At 46.7% G+C, this 22,389-nt stretch overlaps 1 protein-coding gene across 2 annotated transcripts in view; it reads right to left on the bottom strand.

Moving 5' to 3' along the window:
• Positions 1–18,565, bottom strand: part of LIMA1 (LIM domain and actin binding 1) — a 99,041-nt gene extending 80,476 nt beyond the window's left edge. The window contains exon 1 of one of the 2 annotated variants that reach the window (XM_038752296.1): positions 18,497–18,565. The gene's annotated coding sequence lies outside the window, so the exon portion shown is untranslated. The remainder of the gene's footprint in view (positions 1–18,496) is intronic. The other variant, XM_038752299.1, reaches the window with a different exon arrangement.
• Positions 18,566–22,389: the final 3,824 nt, after the last annotated feature.

The following is a 22,389-nucleotide window of genomic DNA, read 5'->3' as shown; positions in this document are numbered from 1 at the left end:
TGTGCAAAGCACCGTTCTAAGCACTGGGGAGGTTACAAGGTGATCAGGTTGTCCCACGGGGGGCTCACAGTCTCAATCCCCATTTTACAGATGAGGGAACTGAGGCACAGAGAAGTGACTTGCCCAAAGTTACACAGCTGACAAGTGGCGGAGCCGGGATTTGAAGCCATGACCTCTGACTCCAAAGCCCGGGCTCTTTCCTCTGAGCCACACTGCTTCTCCCCCCCTCCAGCCCCACACCACTTGTGTACATATTTATCATTAACTTATTTCTATTAATGTCTGTCTCCCTCCCTCTAGACTGTAAACTCACTGTGCCCAGGGAAAGTGTCTGTTTATTGTTCTATTGTACTCTCTCAAGTGCTTAGTACAGTGCTCTGCACACAGTAAGCACTAAATAAATGCAATTGAATGACTGTGATAAGCCCTGCATCTGACCCCAGTTTAGCACTTAGTGTCCTACTGAAGACTACAGTTCCCCCTTTTTTTTTTTTAATGGTATTTGTCAAGTGCTTATTATGTGCCAGGCAGTGGGGTGGATACAAGATGATAAGCCTGGACACAGTCCATGTCCCACGTGGGGCTCACAGTCTTAATCCCATTTTCCAGATGAGGGAACTGAGGCCCAGAGAGGTGAAGTGACTTGCCCAAATTCACATGGCACACAAGTGCCCAAGGTGGAATTAATCAATCAATCAATCGTATTTATTGAGCGCTTACTGTGTGCAGAGCACTGGACTAAGTGCTTGGGAAGTACAAGTTGGCCACATACAGAGACAGCCCCTACCCAACAGTGGGCTCACAGTCTAGAAGGGGGAGACAGAGAACAAAACCAAACATACTAACAAAATAAAATAAATAGAATAGATATGTACAAGATAAATAAATAAATAAATAGAGTAATAAATATGTACAAACATATATACATATATACAGGTGCTGTGGGGAAGGGAAGGAAGTAAAATGGGGGGATGGAGAGGGGGGCGAGGGGGAGAGGAAGGAAGTGTAGGGGGGAGAGGACTCAGGTCTTCTGATTCCCAGGCCTGGGCTCCTTTCACTAATAATAATAATAATGATGATGGTACTTGTTAAGCGCTTACTATGTGCCAAGTACTGAGATAAATACAAGTTAGGTTGGACCCAATCCCTGTCCCACATGGAGCTCACACTCTTAACCCAGGCTGAGCCCCCTTTTTCCTCTCCTCCTCCCCATCCCCCCGGCCCTACCTCCTTCCCCTCCCCACAGCACCTGTATACATGTTTGTACAGATGTATTACTCTATTTTACTTGTACATATTTCCTATTCTATTTATTTTGTTAATGATGTGCATTTAGCTTTAATTCTGTTTGTTCTGATGACGACACCTGTCCACATGTTTTGTTTTGTTGTCTGTCTCCCCCTTCTAGACTGTGAGCCCTCTGTTGGGTAGGGACCGTCTCTCTATGTTGCCAACGTGCACTTTCCAAGCGCTTAGTACAGTGCTCTGCACACAGTCAGCGCTCAATAACTACGACTGAATGAATGAATGAGCCCCTATTTTAGCGATGAGGGAACTGAGGCCCAGAGAAAGGAAGTGATTTGCCCAAGGTCATAGAGCAGACATGTAGCGGAGCCAGGATTAGAACCCAGATCCTTCTGATTCCCAGGCCTGGGCTCTATCTACTAGGCCACCCTGCTTCTCCAAATGAAGAAATCCATCCTAATCCTCCTCATTCATTCATTCCATCGTATTTATTGAGCGTTTACTATGTGCAGAGCACTGTACTAAGCGCTTGGGAAGTCCAAGTTGGCAACATGTAGAGACGGTCCCTACCCAACAGTGGGCTCACAGTCTAGAAGGGGGAGACAGACAACAAAACAAAACATATTAACAAAATAAAATAAATAGAATAAATATGTACAAATAAAATACAGTAATAAATTCCTACAAACATATATACATATATGTTTCCTCTCGGCTGCCTTTGACACTGTTCACCATCTCCAAGTCCCTTCTCTTTCCCTCAGTTCCCTCACCTGTAAAATGGGGATTAAGACTGTGAGCCACATCGGGGACACAGACTGTGTCTCAACTGATCATCAATCGTATTTATTGAGCGCTTACTATGTGCAGAGCACTGTACTAAGCGCTTGGGAAGTACAAACTGGCAACATATAGAGACAGTCCCTACCCAACAGTGGGCTCACAGTCTAAAAACTGATTACTTTGTATCCACCCCACTGCTCAGAACACAAAGTGAGCGCTTAAAACACCATCACAATTATTGTCATTATTGCTCTGTGCCTCCGCTTCTTCATCTGTAAAATGGGGATTCGCTTCCTGTTCTCCCTCCTAAACTGTAAGCCCCATGTGGGACATCATCATAATAATAATTGTACTTCAAATTGTACTTCCCAAGCGCTTAGTACAGTGCTCTGCACACAGTAAGCGCTCAATAAATCTGATTGAATGAATAATTATGGTATTTGTTAAGCACTTACTATGTGTGAAGCACTGTTCTAAGCTCTGGGGGGGATACAAGGTAATCAGGTTGTCTCGTGTGGGGCTCACGGTCTTCCTCCCCATTTTCCAGATGAGGGAACTGAGGCACAGAGGTGTTAAGTGGCTTGCCCAGAGTCACACAACAGAGAAGTGGCAGAGCCCAGATTAGAACCCACGACCTCCAACTCCCAAGCCCGTGCTCTTTCCACTAAGCCACCCTGCTTCTCTGACTTTATTATCTTGTATCTAACCCTAACGCTTAGAACAGTGCCTGGCACACAATAAGCACTTAAATACCATAAAAAACAAAAACCAAACAAAACCAGATAACTTTGGTTGATTGGCGCTGGGGTAGCGTGAGAGACAACACGTGGCTCAATGGAAAGAGCCCCGGCTTGGGAGTCAGAGGTCATGGGTTCTAATTCATTCATTCAATTGTATTTATTGAGCGCTTACTATGTGCAAAGCACTGTTCTAAGTGCTGGGGGGATACACGGTGATCAGGTTGTCCCACGTGGGGCTCACAATCTTAACCCCCATTTTACAGATGAGGTCACTGAGTCCCAGAGAAGCTAAATGACTTGCCCAAAGTCACACAGCTGACAAGTGGGATTAGAACCCATGACCAAAGCCTGGGCTCTTTCCACTGAGCCACGCTGCTTCTCTAACACACAGTAAACACTCAATAAATACCGTTGATTAATTGATTCTTGGCCTCCCATCTTCCCTATCTATGAAGTGGTCCCTCGCTATTTCTTTTTTTAATGAAAATTTTTAAAATCACATTTTGTAACCGTGGCATGGTGGTCTTCCAGAGAGGTTTGGGGGGATGTAAAGGGCTCATTTAACCAACTGAAGAATGATTTTCTTGTTGGTTCGACCGAAAGGCATAGACATCTGCAGAGAAAACAAGCCCCTGTTTCACGCCTCTGCCCAAAGACGGGGCAGCTGTGGTTTTTTTTATGCTATTTGTTAAGCGCTTCCTATGTAATGATGGTGCTTGTTAAGGCGCTTATTATGTGCCAAGCACTGTTCTAAGCACTGGGATAGCTACAAGCTAATCAGGTTGGACACAGTCCATGTCCCACATGGCTTCCCCATTTTACTGATGAGGTGACTTAGGCCCAGAGAATGCTGATGATAACGATGATATTTGATAAGCGCTTACTACGTGTCAGGCACTGTACTAAGCGCTGTGGTGGAGAAGTGAAGTGACTTGCCCAAGGTCACCCAGCAAACAAGTGGCAGAGCCTGGACTTTCTCCCTTTGTTCACCCCCACCCCCATGGCACTTATGTCCAGTGGAAAGAGCCCGGGCTTTGGAGTCAGAGGTCATGGGTTCAAATCCTGACTCCGCCTCTCGTCAGCTGTGTGACTTTGGGCAAATCACTTCACTTCTCTGGGCCTCAGTTCCCTCATCAGTAAAATGGGGATGAAGACTGTGAGCCCCCCCGTGGGACAACCTGATCACCTTGTAACCTCCCCGGCGCTTAGAACAGTGCTTTGCACATAGTAAGCGCTTAATAAATGTCATCATCATTATTATTATTACTATTATTCCTACCATTTCTTTCTTTCTGTTCATGTCTGTCTTCTCCTCAAGACTGCAAGCTCGTGGTGGGCAGGGAATGTGCCCATTTATTGTTATTTTGAACTCTCCCAAGTGCTTAAAACAGTGCTCCGTACACAGTAAGCACTTAATATGTGGCTCATGAGCCCCCAGAGGGACAACCTGATCACCTTGTTACCTCCCCAGCACTTAGAACAGTGCTTTGCACACAGTAAGTGCTTAATAAATGCTATTATTATTATTATTATTATTATTAAAGAGCACGGGCTTTGGAGTCAGAGGTCACGGATTCAAATCCCAGCTCCACCAGTTGTCAGCTGTGTGACTTTGGGCAAGTCACTTAACTTCTCTGTGCCTGAGTTACCTCATCTGTAAAATGGGGATGAAGACTGTGAGCCCCCCGAGGGACAACCCGATCACCTTGTAACCTCCCCAGTGCTTAGAACAGTGCTTTGCACATAGTAAGTGCTTAATAAATGCCATTATTATTATCAATAATATTGCTATATTAATAATTAATTACAATTATCGTAATATAATTGTTATCACAGCAATAATTATCATAGTGATATAATATAAAATAATATCATGTGGTAATATAACTATAGTAATTATTGATAATAAGTATTAATAACAATAATAGCAAAGCAGCATTACTCAGTGGAAAGAGCCCAGGCTTTGGAGTCAGAGGTCATGGGTTCAAATCCTGACTCTGCCACATGTCTGCTGTGTGACCTTGGGCAAGTCACTTCACCTCTCTGAACCTCGGTTCCCTCATCCGTAAAATGGGGATGAAGACTGTGAGCCCCACGTGGGACAACCTGATCACCTTGCATCCCCCCCCGTGCTTTGCACATAGTAAGTGCTTAACAAATGCCATCATTAATTAATTAATTAATAAAATGGAATGAATGGACGAACCCAGGTCCTTCTGGCTGTGTCAGTGCCAGGGGGGCGGCGGGAGGAGCCCCCAACCCCCCTGTGCACCCTGCAGTGGGATGCCTTTTAGACTGTGAGCCCACTGTTGGGTAGGGACTGTTTCTATATGTTGCCAACTTGTACTTCCCAAGCGCTTAGTACAGTGCTCTGAACATAGTAAGCGCTCAATAAATACGATTGATGATGATGATGATGCCTTTTCCATCCTCTCTCTCCCCACCTCCATCCAGCTGGAAATCCCTAGCCTCAGGCTCCCTCCCTACCCACAGACCTAATGCCAACATTAATGAGACTATTTTATGATAATACGTGGGTTTTTAATAGACGCTTGGAAAGCGGCTGGAAAAGGGAAGCTCAACCCCAGCCATGATGCGGCCATCTGGATTTTCAGTTCAGCCTTGGAGTTAGGAGCGGCCTGGCGGATACAGCCCTGGGACTGAGAGTCGGAAGGCTCTGGGTTCTCACACTTTCATTCATTCATCATTCAATCGTATTTATTGAGCGCTTACTGTGCGCGGAGCACTGGACTAAGCGCTTGGGAAGTCCAAGTTGGCAACATAGAGAGACGGTCCCCACCCAAGGACGGGCTCACGGTCTAGAATGACTGTCTCTATTTGTTGCCAATTTGTACTTCCCAAGCGCTTAGTACAGTGCTCTGCACATAGTAAGCGCTCAATAAATACGATTGATGATGATGATAGAAGGGGGAGACAGACAACAAAACACGTGGACAGGTGTCAAGTCGTCAGAACACAGAGAATTAAAGCTAGATGCACATCATTAACGAAACAAATAGAATAGTAAATATGGACAAGTAAAATAAATAGAGTAATAAATCTGTACAAATATATATACACAGGTGCTGTGGGGAGGGGAAGGAGGTAGGGCCGGGGGGATGGGGAGGAAGAGAGGAAAAAGGGGGCTCAGTCTGGGAAGGCCTCCTGGAGGAGGTGAGCTCTGCTGGGTGACTTGGGGCAAGTCCCTTCACTTCTCTGGGCCTCAGTGACCTCATCGGGAAAATGGGGATTGAGACTGTGAGCCCCACGTGGGACTGGGATTGTGTCCAACTTGATTTGCTTGTATCCACCCCAGCGCTTAGTACAGTTCCTGGCACATAGCAAGCGCTTAACAAATACTATTATTATTATTATAATCCCAGCTCCATCACTTGTCTTCTGGGTAACCTTGGGCAAGTCACTTCACTTCTCTGGGCCTCAGTTCCCCCACATGTTAAATGGGACTTAAGACTGTCAGCCCCATGTAGGCCAGGGACCATTTCCAACCCAACTAGCTTTTATCTACTCCAGCGTTTAGAACACTGCCTGGCACATAGAAAGTGCTTAGGGAAGCAGCGTGGCTCAGTGGAAAGAGCCCAGGCTTTGGAGTCAGAGGTCATGGGTTCAAATCCCCGCTTCGCCAACTGTCAGCTGTGTGACTTTGGGCAAGTCACTTCACTTCTCTGGGCCTCAGTGACCTCATCGGGAAAATGGAGATTAAGACCGTGAGCCCCCCGTGAGAAAACCTGATCACCTCGTAAGCTCCCCAGCGCTTAGAACAGTGCTTTGCACATAGTAAGAGCTTAATAAATGCCATCAATATTAACAAATACCATTAAAAAAACCCCTCAATCGGGAGGGTGTTCTTTGTTGAAGTGTGGGAAGGCCTGAAACTCCCCTCCGCCCGACCCCCAGCACATATATCTAGCTCTTATCTACACTACTGCTTATTCAAGGGTCCTCTCCCCCTCTACACTGTAATCAAATCAGTGATATTTATTGAGTGCTTACTGCTTGCAGAGCACTGTACTAAGCGCTTGGGAGAGCACAATGCAATAAAATCGGTAGACACCGTCTCTGCCCACAATCACCTTACAGTCTAGAGGGACAATTAATCATTCGATGGTATTTATTGAGCGCTTCCTGTGTGCAAAGCACTGTACTAAGCACTTGGGAGAGTCAGCGCTCAGAACAGTGCTCTGCACATAGTAAGCGCTTAACAAATACCATCATTATTATTATTACTACAATATAAGACATGATCCCTGCCCACAACAAGGTTATGATCTAAAGAGGGGGAGACACTATAAGCTACTTAGAGAAGCAGCGTGGCTCAGTGGAAAGAGCTTGGGCTTTGGAGTCAGAGGTCATGGGTTCAAATCCCGGCTCCGCCACTTGTCAGCTGTGTCAGCTGTGGGCAAGTCACTTCACTTCTCTGGGCCTCAGTTCCTTCATCTGGAAAATGGGGATTAAGTCTGTGAGCCCCACGTGGGACAACTTGATTACCTTGTATCTACCCCAGCGCTTAGAACAGTGCTTTGCACATAGTAAGCGCTTAATAAGTGCCATCATTATTATTATTATTACTTGAAGGTGTGGCTTAGCCCTCTCAGACTCACCCAAGCACTTAGTACAGCGCTTTGCCCTCAGCAGGAGCTCAAAACTAGTATCTCATTAGGATGGGGAGCAGCAGTATCTACTGAGCACCTAGGCAGCGGAGAACACTGAACTAGCCTATTTGGAGAGTGAGGGTTTGCCGTGGGGAAAAACACAGGATCAAAAACCTGTGGATGGGATATGGGGGGAAAAAGTAGGGGGAAAGACAGACCACCGCTCTCTCCATCCTCAATGCCCCAATTAAAACCGTTGTTGGGTAGGGACCGTCTCTATATGTTGCCAACTTGTACTTCCCAAGCGCTTCGTACAGTGCTCTGCACACAGTAAGCACTCAATAAATACAATTGAATGAATGAATGAAAAAATCACCTCCTCCAGGAAGCCTTCCCTGACTAAGCCCTCATCTCCCCTTTTTATTTTCCCCTCCTTCTGCATCACATCCGTTGCCCCAAGCACTCGATTTCTCATCCCTATACCATTTATGTAACACATCCTATTCTAATAGTAATAATAATGATGATGGCGGCATTTATTAAGCACTTACTATGTGCAAAGCACTGTTCTAAGCTCTGGGGAGGTTACAAGGTGATCAGATTGTCCCACGGGGAGCTCACAGTCTTAATCCCCATTTTACAGATGAGGTAATCAATCAATCGTATTTATTGAGCGCTTACTGTGTGCAGAGCACTGTACTAAGCGCTTGGGAAGTCCAAGTTGGCAACATATAGAGACAGTCCCTACCCAACAGTGGGCTCACAGTCTAGAAGGGGGAGACAGAGAGGGCCAGAGAAGTTAAGTGACTTGACCAAAGTCACCCAGCTGACAATTGGCGGGGCCAGGATTTGAACCCATGACCTCTGACTCCAAAGCCCGGGCTCTTTCCACTGAGGCTACGCTGGTTCGTCTCTTTTATTCCCTCTAGACTGGAAGCCAGTTGCGGACAGGGAACGTGTCTACGAACTCAGGTATACCGCACTCTTCCAAGCGCTTGGGACAACGCTCAGCACACAGTAAGCGCTCAATAAGTACCGTCGATTGACTGATAAAAACCAATTCTGAAGGCTGCCTAACCCTCCTGGAGTTCCCTAGTGAAGAGGCTGAGTCCCTCCCTTCCCTGCCACTCAATGCTGACCCCTCCACCCTAGCTTTCTTGGGGTGGGAGTGGGGCAAAGATGGATCTATCAATCGTATTTATTGAGATCTGTTTGAGAGTGAAACCAAGCAAAAATAGAGAAAATTAATCAATCAATCATATTTATAGAGCACTTACTAGATGCAGAGCACTCCGGGCACATCTCCTCCAAGAGGCCTTCCCGGACTACTAAACTCCCCCTTTCCTCCTCTCCCTCTCCATTCTGCATCACCCTAACCTGCTCCCTTTGTTCTTCCCCTCTCATAATAATAATAATAATAATAATAATGTTGGCATTTGTTAAGTGCTTACTATGTGCAGAGCACTGTTCTAAGCGCTGGGGGTGGATACAAGGTGATCAAGTTGTCCCACATGGGGCTCACAGTCTTAATCCCCATTTTACAGATGAGGGAACTGAGGCTCAGAGAAGTTTAGAGACTTGCCCAAGGTCACACAGCAGACATGTGGCAGAGCTGGGATTCAAACCCATGACCTCTGACTCCAAAGCCCGGGCTCTTTCCACTGAGCCACACTGCTTCCCATTCATTCGATCGTATTTATTGAGCACTTACTGCGTGCAGAGCACTGTACTAAGCGCTGGAAAGTACAATACTTAGGTCCATTATCTGTCATTTATTTCTTTCTGTTAACATCTGTCTTCCCTTCTAGACTTTAAGCTCATTGTGGGCAGGGAATGTGTCGGTTTATTGTTGTATTGATCTCTCCCAAGCGCTTAGTATTGTGCTGTGCACACAGTAAGCGCTCGATAAATACGACTGAATGGATGAACGACCAATAAGGAGACACATTCCCTGCCCCTAACGAGCTTACAGTCTACAGGGGGAAAATTAACAAGTGAGAACCCTAAAGGGGCCTTTGAAAATGCCCTGAGGAGAAAACCACAGCCAACACCCACCCAAACTAGATGCAAATCAATCTGTGGTATTATTCATTCATTCCATTGTATTTATTGAGCGCTTATTGTGTGCAGAGCACTGTACTAAGCGCTTGGAAAGTACAATACAGCAATAAAGAGAGACACTCCCTGCCCACAAAGGGCTCACAGTCTATTTATGGAGCGTTTATTCCAAGCTCTTAAACGCTCCTGGGAGAGTGCAATATAACAGAGTTCATTCAATCTTCTTCACTGAGCACTTACTGTGTGCAAAGCACTGTACTAAACGTACTAAGAGTTGGGAGACACCAGCCCTGCCCACCATGAGTTTATGATTGGGGCAGATTTAATTTTCCCAAAATCGACATTAAAAGGCGATCATCCCGGGAGGGGCCGGTTTGATAAAGAAGAGGCATGGCTTAGTGGCAATCAATCAATCAATCGTATTTATTGAGCGCTTACTGTGTGCAGAGCACTGTACTAAGCGCTTGGGAAGTACAAGTTGGCAACACATAGAGACAGTCCCTACCCAACAGTGGGCTCACAGTCTAAAAGGGGGAGACAGAGAACAAAACCAAACATACTAACAAAATAAAATAAATAGAATAGATAGGTACAAGTAAAATAAATAGAGTAATAAATATTTACAAACATATATACAGGTGCTGTGGGAAAGGGAAGGAGGTAAAATGGGGGGATGGAGAGTGGGACGAGGGGGAGAGGAAGGAAGGGGCTCAGTCTGGGAAGGCCTCCTGGAGGAGGTGAGCTCTCAGTAGGGCAAGAGCCCGGGCTGTTAATAACTGTCTTCCCCTCTAGATTTTAAGCCCATTGTGGGCAGGAAATGTGTCAGATTGTTGTTGTATTGTCCTCTCCCAAGCGCTTAGTACAGCGGTTTGCACATAGTAAGTGCTCAGTAAAGAAGATTGAATGAACTCTGTTATATTGCACTCTCCCAGGAGCGTTTTAGTAGCCTGGAATAAGCGCTCCATAAATAGACTGTGAGCCCTTTGTGGGCAGGGATTGTCTCTCTTTATTTCTGTATTGTACTTTCCAAGCACTTAGTACAGTGCCCTGCACACAATAAAGTCAAAGGTCGTGGGGGTCTCATCCCTCCCCTGACACTTGTCAGCTGTGTGATTTTGGGAAAGTAACTTCACATCTCTGGACCTCAGTTACTTCTTCTGTAAAATGGGGATTAAGACTGTGAGCCCCACGTGAAACAACCCGATGACCTTGTATGGGCAAGCCACTTCATCATCATCATCAATCGTATTTATTGAGCGCTTACTGTGTGCAGAGCACTGTACTAAGCGCTTGGGAAGTACAAATTGGCAACATAAAGAGACAGTCCCTACCCAACAGTGGGCTCACAGTCTAAAAGGGGGAGACAAAACCAAACATACTAACAAAATAAAATAAATAGAATAGATATGTACAAGTAAAATAAATAGAGTAATAAATATGTACAAACATATATACATATATACAGGTGCTGTGGGGAAGGGAAGGAGGTAAGATGGGGGGGATGGAGAGGGGGACGAGGGGGAGAGGAAGGAAGGGGCTCAGTCTGGGAAGGCCTCCTGGAGGAGGTGAGCTCTCAGTAGGGCCTTGAACTTAACTTCTCTGTGCCTCAGTTACCTCATCTGTAAAATGGGATTAAGACTGTGAGCCCCACGTGGGACAACCTGATCACCTTGTATCCCCCCCAGCGCTTAGAACAGTGCTTTGCACACAGTAAGCGCTTAATAAATGCCATTATTATTATTACTGTATCTACCCCAAGGTTTAGGGCAGCGCTTGGAACATACTAAGCGCTTAACAAATACCATCATTATTATTACGAAGGAGACCCAGGTGCGATCACTTTGGGTTCCCAGTCGAGGGTAATGGGATTAGCTCAGAGGTTTTGAAGGCCAGCCAGACTTTGCACGGATGAGTCACCGCCTTTCAGTTCCCAATCCAACAATTCTTGGACGGTTGCAACACATGGTCCCCAGATTGTTGAGTTTGCAATCTCAACATTTTGTTTGTTTCTCCAATTTGGTTTGGAGGCGGGTCCCCACCCCCACCCTCGGTCCACAAATTCAGCAGAAAACCAGGAACACAAAAGCGAGCAAAAAGTTTCTGGGCACCAGGAACGCTTCCTGATTATTTTTCCAGCAGCGGGAAGCATAAAACCCGAAACTTTGTATGGGATCAACAGCCCTTCTTGGCTACTCCACTCTGCTCTCCCAAGCCCTGTAGACTTTGAGCTCGTTGTGGGCAGGGGTTGTGTCTACCAGCTCTGTGGTATGGAGTCACAAGGTCATGGGTTTATTCATTCAGGAAGCAGCGTGGCTCAGTGGAAAGAGCCCGGGCTTTGGAGTCAGAGGTCACGGGTTCGAATCCCGACTCTGCCACTTGTCAGCTGTCTGACGTTGGGCCAGTCACTTCACTTCTCTGGGCCTCAGTTCCCTCAACTGTAAATATTTATTTTATTTTGTTAGTATGTTTGCTTTTGTTCTCTGTCTCCCCCTTTTAGACTGTGAGCCCACTGTTGGGTAGGGACTGTATATGTTGCCAATTTGTACTTCCCAAGCGCTTAGTACAGTGCTCTGCACATAGTAAGCGCTCAATAAATACGATTGATGATGATGTAAAATGGGGATAAAGACTGTGAGCCCCCCGTGGGACAACCTGATCACCTTGTAACCTCCCCAGGGCTTAGAACAGTGCTTTACACATAGTAAGCGCTTAATAAATGCTATCATTATTATTATTATTCATTCAATCGTATTTATTGAGCCCTTACTGTGTGCAGAGCACTGTACTAAGCGCTTGGAAAGTACAATTCGTCAACAGAGACAATCCCTATCCAACAACTGGCTCACAGTCTAGAAGTGGGGAGACAGATAACAAAACAAAGCAAGTAGACAGGGGTCTAATCCAGGCTCTGCCTCATGTCTGCTGTGTGACCTTGGGCATGTCACTTCATTTCTCTGGGCCTCAGTTACCTCACCTGTAAAATGGGGATTAAGAGTGTGAGCCCTATGTGGGACAGGGACTGTGTCCAACCTAAGTGCTTAATAAATGCCATCATTATTATTACTACCCCAGAGCTTAGAATAGTGCTTGGCATTCATTCATTCATTCAATCGTATTTATTGAGCCCTTACTGTGTGCAGAGCACTGTACTAAGCGCTTGGAAAGTACAATTCGTCAACAGAGACAATCCCTATCCAACAACTGGCTCACAGTCTAGAAGTGGGGAGACAGATAACAAAACAAAGCAAGTAGACAGGGATCTAATCCGGGCTCTGCCGCATGTCTGCTGTGTGACCTTGGGCATGTCACTTCATTTCTCTGGGCCTCAGTTACCTCACCTGTAAAATGGGGATTAAGAGTGTGAGCCCCATGTGGGACAGGGACTAAGTGCTTAATAAATACCATCGTTATTATTATTACCCCAGAGCTTAGAACAGTGCTTGGCATTCATTCATTCATTCAATCATATTTATTGAGTGCTTACTATGTGCAGAGCACTGTACTAAGCCCTTGGGAAAGACAATTTAGCAACAGAGACAATCCCTGCCCATTCATTCATTCAATCGTATTTATTGAGCGCTTACTGTGTGCAGAGCACTGTACTAAGCACTTGGGAAGTACAAGTTGGCAACATATAGAGATGGTCCCTACCCAACAGTGGGCTCACAGTCTAGAAAGGGAAGACAGAGAACAAAACAAAACATACTAACAATATAAAATAAATAGAATAAACATGTACAAATAAGAGTCATAAATACGTACAAATATATATACATATATACAGGTGCTGTGGGGAGGGGAAGGAGGTATGGCGGGGGGGATGGGGAGGGGGAGCCTACAACTGGCTCTCATAGTAAGTGCTTAAAAAGTACCATCATTACTCTCCCCAGGGCTTAGTACAGTGCTCTGCACACAGTAAGCACTCAATACTTATTGATTGCTCTTCCCCCAAAGTACCACCTGCATCTAAGATTTCTTCCAGAACCCTGAGTGGAAGTCCGGGGGACTCAGCAAAGTCCAGTATCCAAGACTGGCTAAGGATCAGCAAGGTGGGAAACGAGGCATAATAATAATAATAATAATAATTTTGGTATTTGTTAAGTGCTTACTATGTGCAAAGCACTGTTCTAGATGGCATGGTATTAGATGGTTACCCAGGAGGAGGAGGAGGAGGAGGAGGAATTGTCTCTGTTGAAAACCTACAGAAGCCCAAGACATTTCCTGCCCTCATGGGGCTTACCATCTGATGTGAAGGCAGACTGACTTTGGAGTGTTTAAATCATCAATCATCATCAATCGTATTTATTGAGCGCTTACTATGTGCAGAGCACTGTACTAAGCGTTTAAATGCACAGAGAAGGACAGGGTGGTCACGAATAAACCAGGATAGGAATAATAACAATAACGATAAGGTTGGTATTTGTTAAGCGCTTACTATGTGCCAAGCACTGTTTTAAGTGCTGGGGCAGATACAAGATAAGCAGGGTATCCCATGTGGGGCTCACAGTCTTCATCCCCATTTGACAGATGAGGGAACTGAGGCCCAAAGAAGTGAAGTGACTTGCCCAAGGTCACACAACTGACAAGAGGCGGGGCCGGGATTAGAACCCACAACCTCTGGTTCCCCAGCCTATGCTCTTTCCATGGAGCCACGCTGCTTCTCATATGCATCCAGTCCCCTCAGATGGACCAGATTCTCCCACCAGGGCATAGAAGAGCAAGCGCTTAATACAGTGCCTGGCACACAGTTAAGTGCTTAACAAAAAAACTCAGTCGAATAATAGCATTTATTAAGCGCTTAGTACAGTGTGCTGCACACAGTAAGTGCTCAATAAATACAATTAAATTAAGCACTTAAATGTGTGCAGAGCATTCATTCACTCAATTGTATTTAATAATAATAGTAATAATAATGGTATTTGTTAAGGGCTTACTATGTACCAAGCACTGTCCTAGGCGCTGCGGTAGATACAACGTAATCAGGTTTTCCCACGTTGGGGGGGGGGGGGTGTCACACTCTTCATCCCCATTTTACAGATGAGGCAACTGAGGTACAGAGAAGTGAAATGATTTATTTATTTATTTATGGTGGCATTTATTAAGCGCTTACTATGTGCAAAGCACTGTTCTAAGTGCTGGGGAGGTTACGAGGTGATCAGGTTGTCCCACGTGGGGCTCACAATCTTAATCCCCATTTTCCAAATGAGGTAACGAGAACTTAAGTGACTTGCCCAAGGTCACCCAGCTGACAAGTGGCGGGGCCGGAATTAGAACCCATGACCTCTGACTCCCAAGCCCGGGCTCTTTCCACTAAACCACTCTGCTTTATTGGGCGCTAACTGTGTGCAAAGCCCTGTATTAAGCGCTTCGGTGAGCACAATAGAACAAACAGCCACATCCCCCGCCCTATGTCCCTCTAGACTGTAAGATCAACGTGGGCGGGGAATCAATCAATCGTATTTATTGAGCGCTTACTGTGTGCTGAGCACTGTACTAAGCGCTTGGGAAGTACAAGGTGGCAACATATAGAGACAGTCCCTACCCAACAGTGGGCTCACAGTCTAAAAGGGGGAGACAGAGAACAAAACCAAACATACTAACAAAATAAAATAAATAGAATAAATATGTACAAGTAAAATAAAATAAAAACGCTTTGAGCAAGGCAAATCCCCATCTTAGGGAGGGCACTGTATCTCTTCCTGATAAACCCTTCTGGACAGGGACCGTCTCTAATATGTTGCCAACTGGTACTTCCCAAGCGCTTAGTACAGTGCTCTGCACACTGTAAGCGCTCAATAAATACGACAATGAATGAATGAACCCAGCCAGGGGCTTGGGGCCTATCTGGGAAGTTAGAACACTACATTGGGAAACCTCTGAAAGGGAGAATGGTGAGGGGGGCGTCCAAGACAGGCCCTGACAAGATCTGGCTATAAAAGTTCCCCCGTCCAAGACACCGCCCTGAAAGTGGGCCAGCTGAACCCAATCAATCAATCAATCGTATTTATTGAGCGCTTACTGTGTGCAGAGCACTGTACTAAGCGCTTGGGAAGTACAAGTTGGCAAATATAGAGACAGTCCCTACCCAACAGTGGGCTCACAGTCTAAATAATAATAATAATAATGGCATTTGTTAAGCGTTATGTGCAGAGCACTGTTCTAAGCGCTGGGGGGAATACAAGGTGATCATCATCATCATCATCATCATCAATCGTATTTATTGAGCGCTTACTATGTGCAGAGCACTGTACTAAGCGCTTGGGAAGTACAAATTGGCAACATATAGAGACAGTCCCTACCCAACAGTGGGCTCACAGTCTAAAAGGGGGAGACAGAGAACGAAACCAAACATACTAACAAAATAAGATAAATGGGATAGATATGTACAAGTAAAATAAATAAATAAATAGAGTAATAAATATGTACAAACATATATACAGGTGCTGTGGGGAAGGGAAGGAGGTAAGATGGGGGGATGGAGAGGGGGACGAGGGGGAGAGGAAGGAAGGGGCTCAGTCTGATGATCAGGTGATCAGGTTGTCCCACAGGGGGCTCACAGTCTTAATCCCCATTGTCCAGATGAGGTAACTGAGGCTCAGAGAAGTGAAGTGACTTGCCCAAGGTCACACAGCAGACATGTGGTGGAGTCAGGATTCGAACCCATGACCTCTGACTCCAAAGCCCGGGCTCTTTCCACTGAGCCACGCCGCTTCTCAGAGAACAAAACCAACCTGGCCTTCCCAAGCGCTTAGTACAGTGCTCTGCACACAGTAAGCGCTCAATACATGCGACTGAGTGAGTGAACATAGAGCGACGGTCATTCATTCATTCAATCGGACCGTCTCTCTATGTTGCCAACTTGGACTTCCCGAGCGCTTAGTAACACAGTAAGCGCTCAATACATGCGATTGAGTGAACATAGACGGTCATTCATTCATTCAATCAATCGTATTTATTGAGCGCTTACTGTGTGCAGAGCACTGTACTAAGCGCTTGGGAAGTCCAAGTTGGCAACATAGAGAGACAGTCCCTACCCAACAGCGGGCTCACAGTCTAGACGGGGGAGACAAAGAACAAAACCAAACATACTAACAAAATAAAATAAATAGAATAGATATGTACAAGTAAAATAAATAGAGTAATAAATATGTACAAACATATATACAGGTGCTGTGGGGAAGGGAAGGAGGTTCAATCGGACCGTATCTCTATGTTGCCAACTTGGACTTCCCAAGCGCTTAGTCCAGTGCTCTGCACACAGTAAGCGCTCAATCAATGCGATTGAATGAATGAATGAATCAATCAATCCTATTTATTGAGCGCTTACTGTGTGCAGAGCACTGGACTAAGCGCTTGGGAAGTCCAAGTTGGCAACATAGAGAGACAGTCCCTACCCAACAGCGGGCTTACAGTCTAGAAGGGGGAGACAGAGAACAAAACCAAACATACTAACAAAATAAAATGAATAGAATAGATATGTACAAGTAAAATAAATAAATAAATAAAGAGTAATAAATATGTACAAACATATATACAGGTGCTGTGGGGAAGGGAAGGAGGTTTCAATCGGACCGTCTCTCTATGTTGTCAACTTGGACTTCCCAAGCGCTTAGTACAGTGCTCTGCACACAGTAAGAGTTCAATACATGCGACTGAGTGAACACGGAGAGACGATCATTCATTCATTCAATCGGACCGCCTCTCTATGTTGCCAACTTGGACTTCCCAAGCGCTTAGTCCAGTGCTCTGCACACAGTAAGCGCTCAATAAATACGATTGAATGAATGAACATGGAGAGACGGTCATTCATTCACTCAATCGGACCGTCTCTCTATGTTGCCAACTTGGACTTCCCAAGCGCTTAGTCCAGTGCTCTGCACACAGTAAGCGCTCAATAAATACGATTGAATGAATGAATGAATCAATCAATCCTATTTATTGAGCGCTTACTGTGTGCAGAGCACTGGACTAAGCGCTTGGGAAGTCCAAGCTGGCAACATGTAGAGACAGTCCCTACCCAACAGCGGGCTCACAGTCTAGAAGGGGGAGACAAAGAACAAAACCAAACATACTAACAAAATAAAATGAATGATGCTCACTCACTCAATCGCATGTACTGAGCGCTTGCTGTGTGCAGAGCACTGAACTAAGCGCTTGGGAAGTACAAGTTGGCAACATCTAGAGACAGTCCCTACCCAACAGCGGGCTCACAGTCTAAAAGGGGGAGACAGAGAACAAAACAAAACATACTAACAAAATAAAATGAATGATGTTCACTCACTCAATCGCATGTACTGAGCGCTTGCTGTGTGCAGAGCACTGTGCTAAGCGCTTGGGAAGTCCAAGTTGGCAACATAGAGAGGCGGTCCCTACCCAACAGCGGGCTCACAGTCTAGAAGGGGGAGACAGAGAACAAAACCAAACATACTAACAAAATAAAATGAATGATGTTCACTCACTCAATCGCATGTACTGAGCGCTTGCTGTGTGCAGAGCAGTGTACTAAGCGCTTGGGAAGTCCAAGTTGGCAACATATAGAGTCAGTCCCACCCAACAGCGGGCTCACAGTCTACAAGGGGGAGACAGAGAACAAAACCAAACATACTAAGAAAATAAAATGAATGATGTTCACTCACTCAGTCGCATGTACGGAGCGCTTGCTGTGTGCACAACACTGTGCTAAGCGCTTGGGGAGTCCAAGTTGGCAACATAGAGGGGCGGTCCCTACCCAACAGGGGGCTCACAGTCTAAAAGGGGGAATAAGAGAACAAAACCAGACATACTAACAAAATAAAATGAATGATGTTCACTCACTCAATCGCATGTACTGAGCGCTTGCTGTGTGCAGAGCACTGTGCTAAGCGCTTGGGAAGTCCAAGTTGGCAACATAGAGAGGCGGTCCCCACCCAGCAGGGGGCTCACAGTCTAAGAGGGGGGTCCCTTTGGGCATGCGCAGTGGGAAGGGGTGCACCTTTCCCCCCCGCCTCCCCCTTTTCCAGCCCCCTGCCCCCGTGCACAGGGCTGAGGGTCTCCCGCCCGGCCCCCGCGGGCAGGACTTACCGGGATCGCAGGGATCGGGATCGGGATAAGGATCGGGATCAGGCTCCCGTCCCCGCAATGTCCCGCACCTGTCGGCGGCGGCGAAGGTAACCCCGCCCCGCCCCTCCAGGCCCCGCCCCCCCGCGCGCGCCCTCGCCCCCCTCCCGCGGGAGCGCGCACGCACAGCCACGTTCTCCCTCCGGCTGCACGCTCTTCGGCCCCGCCTCCCCGCCCGCCGAGCGCCCGGCGCATGCGCAGGGAGACGTCGGGGGAGAAACGAGATCGAGCCGGGAGGCCGCCGGCGGCGCATGCGCAGGGGGACGGGATCAGTCAATCAATCGTATTTATTGAGCGCTTACTGTGTGCAGAGCACTGGACTAAGCGCTTGGGAAGTCCAAGCCGGCAACATCTAGAGACGGTCCCTACCCAACAGTGGGCTCACAGTCTAAGAGGGGGAGACGGAGAACAAAACCAAACATACTCACAAAATAAATAGAATAGATAGGTACAAGTAAAATAAATAATCAATCAATCAATCAATCGTATTTATTGAGGGCTTACTGTGTGCAGAGCACTGGACTAAGCGCTTGGGAAGTCCAAGCCGGCAACATATAGAGACAGTCCCTACCCAACAGTGGGCTCGTAGTCTAGAAGGGGGAGACGGAGAACAAAACCAAACATACTCACAAAATAAAGTAAATAGAATAGATAGGTACAAGTAAAATAAATAAATAGAGTAATAAATATGTGCAAACATATATACATATATACAGGTGCTGTGGGGACGGGAAGGAGTTAAGATAAGGGGATGGAGAGGGGGATGAGGGGGAGAGGAATCAATCAATCGCATTTATTGAGTGCTTACTGTGTGCAGAGCACTGGACTAAGTGCTTGGGAAGTACAAGTTGGCAACATCTAGAGACAGTCCCTACCCAACAGTGGGCTCACAGTCTAAAAGGGGGAGACAGAGAACAAAACCAAACATACTAACAAAATAAAATAAATAGAATAGATATGTACAAGTAAAATAAATAAATAGAGTAATAAATATGTACAAACATATATACAAGGTGCTGTGGGGAAGGGAAGGAGGTAAGATGGGGGGGATGGAGAGGGGGACGAGGGGGAGAGGAAGGAAGGGGCTCAGTCTGGCAAGGCCTCCTGGAAGAGGTGAGGTTTCAGTCGGGCCAGGGGGACAGGATGGCGTCGGGGCGAAGCTAGATCGTGGCAGGAGGCCGCCGGCGGCGCATGCGCAGGGGGACCGGGAGGTATCGGGGCGAAGCGAAGTTGAGCCAGGTGGCCGCCGGCGGCGCATGCGCAGGGGGACCGGGAGGTGTCGGGGCGAAGCGAGTTCGAGCCAGGGGGCCGCCGGCGGCGCATGCGCAGGGAGGGGTCGGGGAGAAACGTAGTCGAGCCAGGAGGCCGCTGGCGGCGCATGCGCAGGGAAACAGGGAGGTCTCGGACCGAAGCTAGATCGAAGCTAGCTCACCAATGATTGCCAGATCCAACGGCTCCTACTCTGTGCTAATCCTCCTCCACCTCTCGGCTGCCTTCGACACAGTGGGCCACCCCCTTCTCCTCAACACGCTATCCGACCTTGGCTTCACAGACTCCGTCCTCTCCTGGTTCTTCTCTTATCTCTCCGGTCGTTCATTCTCAGTCTCTTTTGCAGGCTCCCCCTCCCCCTCCCATCCCCTTACTGTGGGGGTTCCCCAAGGTTCAGTGCTTGGTCCCCTTCTGTTCTCCATCTACACTCACTCCCTTGGTGACCTCATTCGCTCCCACGGCTTCAACTATCACCTCTACGCTGATGACACCCAGATCTCCATCTCTGCCCCTGCTCTCTCCAGGCTCGCATCTCCTCCAGCCTTCAGGACATCTCCATCTGGATGTCTGCCCGCCACCTAAAGCTCAACATGTCCAAGACAGAACTCCTTGTCTTCCCTCCCAAACCCTGCCCTCTCCCTGACTTTCCCATCTCTGATGGACGGCACTACCATCCTTCCCGTCTCACATGCCCGCAACCTTGGTGTCATCCTCGACTCCGCTCTCTCATTCACCCCTCACATCCGAGCCGTCACCAAAACCTGCCGGTCTCAGCTCTGCAACATTGCCAAGATCTGCCCTTTCCTCTCCATCCAACCCACTACCCTGCTGGTTCAATCTCTCATCCTATCCCGACTGGATTACTGCATCAGCCTCCTCTCTGATCTCCCATCCTTGTGTCTCTCTCCACTTCAATCCATACTTCATGCTGCTGCCCAGATTATCTTTGTCCAGAAACGCTCTGGGCATATCACTCCCCTCCTCAAAAATCTCCAGTGGCTACCAATCAATCTGCGCATCAGGCAGAAACTCCTCACCCTCTGGGCTTCCAGGCTGTCCATCCCCTCGCCCCCTCCTACCTCACCTCCCTTCTCTCCTTCTCCAGCCCAGCCCTCACCCTCTGCTCCTCCGCCGCTAATCTCCTCACTGGGCCTCGTTCTCACCCGTCCCGCCTTCGACACCCGGCCCACGTCATGCCCCAGGATGCCCTCCCTCTGCCCATCCGCCAAGCTAGCTCTCTTCCTCCCTTCAATCATCATCATCATCATCATCAATCGTATTTATTGAGCACTAACTGTGCAGAGCACTGTACTAAGCGCTTGGGAAGTACAAATTGGCAACATATAGAGACAGTCCCTACCCAACAGTGGGCTCTGTTATCAGTGGGCTGATAACAGAAGAATCATTAATAATAATAATAATAATAATAATAATGGCATTTATTAAGCTCTTACTATGTGCAAAGCACTGTTTTAAGTGCTGGGGAGGTTACAAGGTGATTAGGTTGTCCCATGGGGGGCTCACAGTCTTAATCTTATACTTATACTTAATATAGATGTATATATGTTTGTACATATTTATTACTCTATTTATTTATTTATTTTACTTGTACATATCTATTCTATTTATTTTATTTTGTTAGTATGTTTGGTTTTGTTCTCCGTCTCCCCCTTTTAGACTGTGAGCCCGCTGTTGGGTCAGGACTGTCTCTATATGTTGCCAACTTGGACTTCCCAAGCGCTTAGTCCAGTGCTCTGCACACAGTAAGCGCTCAATAAATACAATTGATTGATTGATAGTAGTAATAATAAAAAAATGGGAATTCAGTACTTGTTCTCTCTCCTACTTTGACTGTGAGCCCCACGTGGGACATCGACCTGATTATTTTATAATCTGCTCCAGTGCTTAGAACAATGCTTGACACAAGATAAGAGCTTAACAAAGCCTATAATTATCTTTGTTAGCCAACTGGCTGATGCTTTTCTTTGACAGGGAAGTGTTAACTGCCTGGCCTGGGGAATTCTCCAGGATCACAGCCAGGTCCCCGAGCCTGAAGTGTACATTATTTAGTTCCATTCCTTTGTTAATGATTTCCTCCATGGAGCCAAGAAGGTATTAACAGAGAGTCCCTTTTCAAACAGCATGGAGGAGTGAATGAGGATAATCAATGTTTGGTTCTCCTAGTTATAGGATCCTTCTATACTTCGAGATTCATTCATTCATTCATTCAATCGTATTTATTGAGCGCTTACTGTGTGCAAAGCACTGGACTAAGCGCTTGGGAAGTACAAATTGGCAACATATAGAGACGGTCCCTACCCAACAGCAGGCTCACAGTCTAGAACAAAACATATTGACTGAGCCCCCTCCTTCCTCTCCTCCTCCTCCCCCTTCCCATCCCCCCCTTACAATCAATCAATCAATCAATCATATTTATTGAGCGCTTACTATGTGCAGAGCTTACCTCCTTCCCCTCCCCACACCTACTGTATATATGTTTGTACGTATTTATTACTCTATTTATTTATTTTATTTGTACATATTTAGACTGTGAGCCCACTGTTGCGTAGGGACTGTCTCTATGTGTT

This window comes from Tachyglossus aculeatus, chromosome 10 (assembly GCF_015852505.1).
Source record: "Tachyglossus aculeatus isolate mTacAcu1 chromosome 10, mTacAcu1.pri, whole genome shotgun sequence".
Classification (NCBI taxonomy): Eukaryota; Metazoa; Chordata; class Mammalia; order Monotremata; family Tachyglossidae; genus Tachyglossus; species Tachyglossus aculeatus.
The sequence above is the reverse complement of the archived record's forward strand: the minus strand, read 5'-3'. Positions and strand labels throughout refer to the sequence as shown.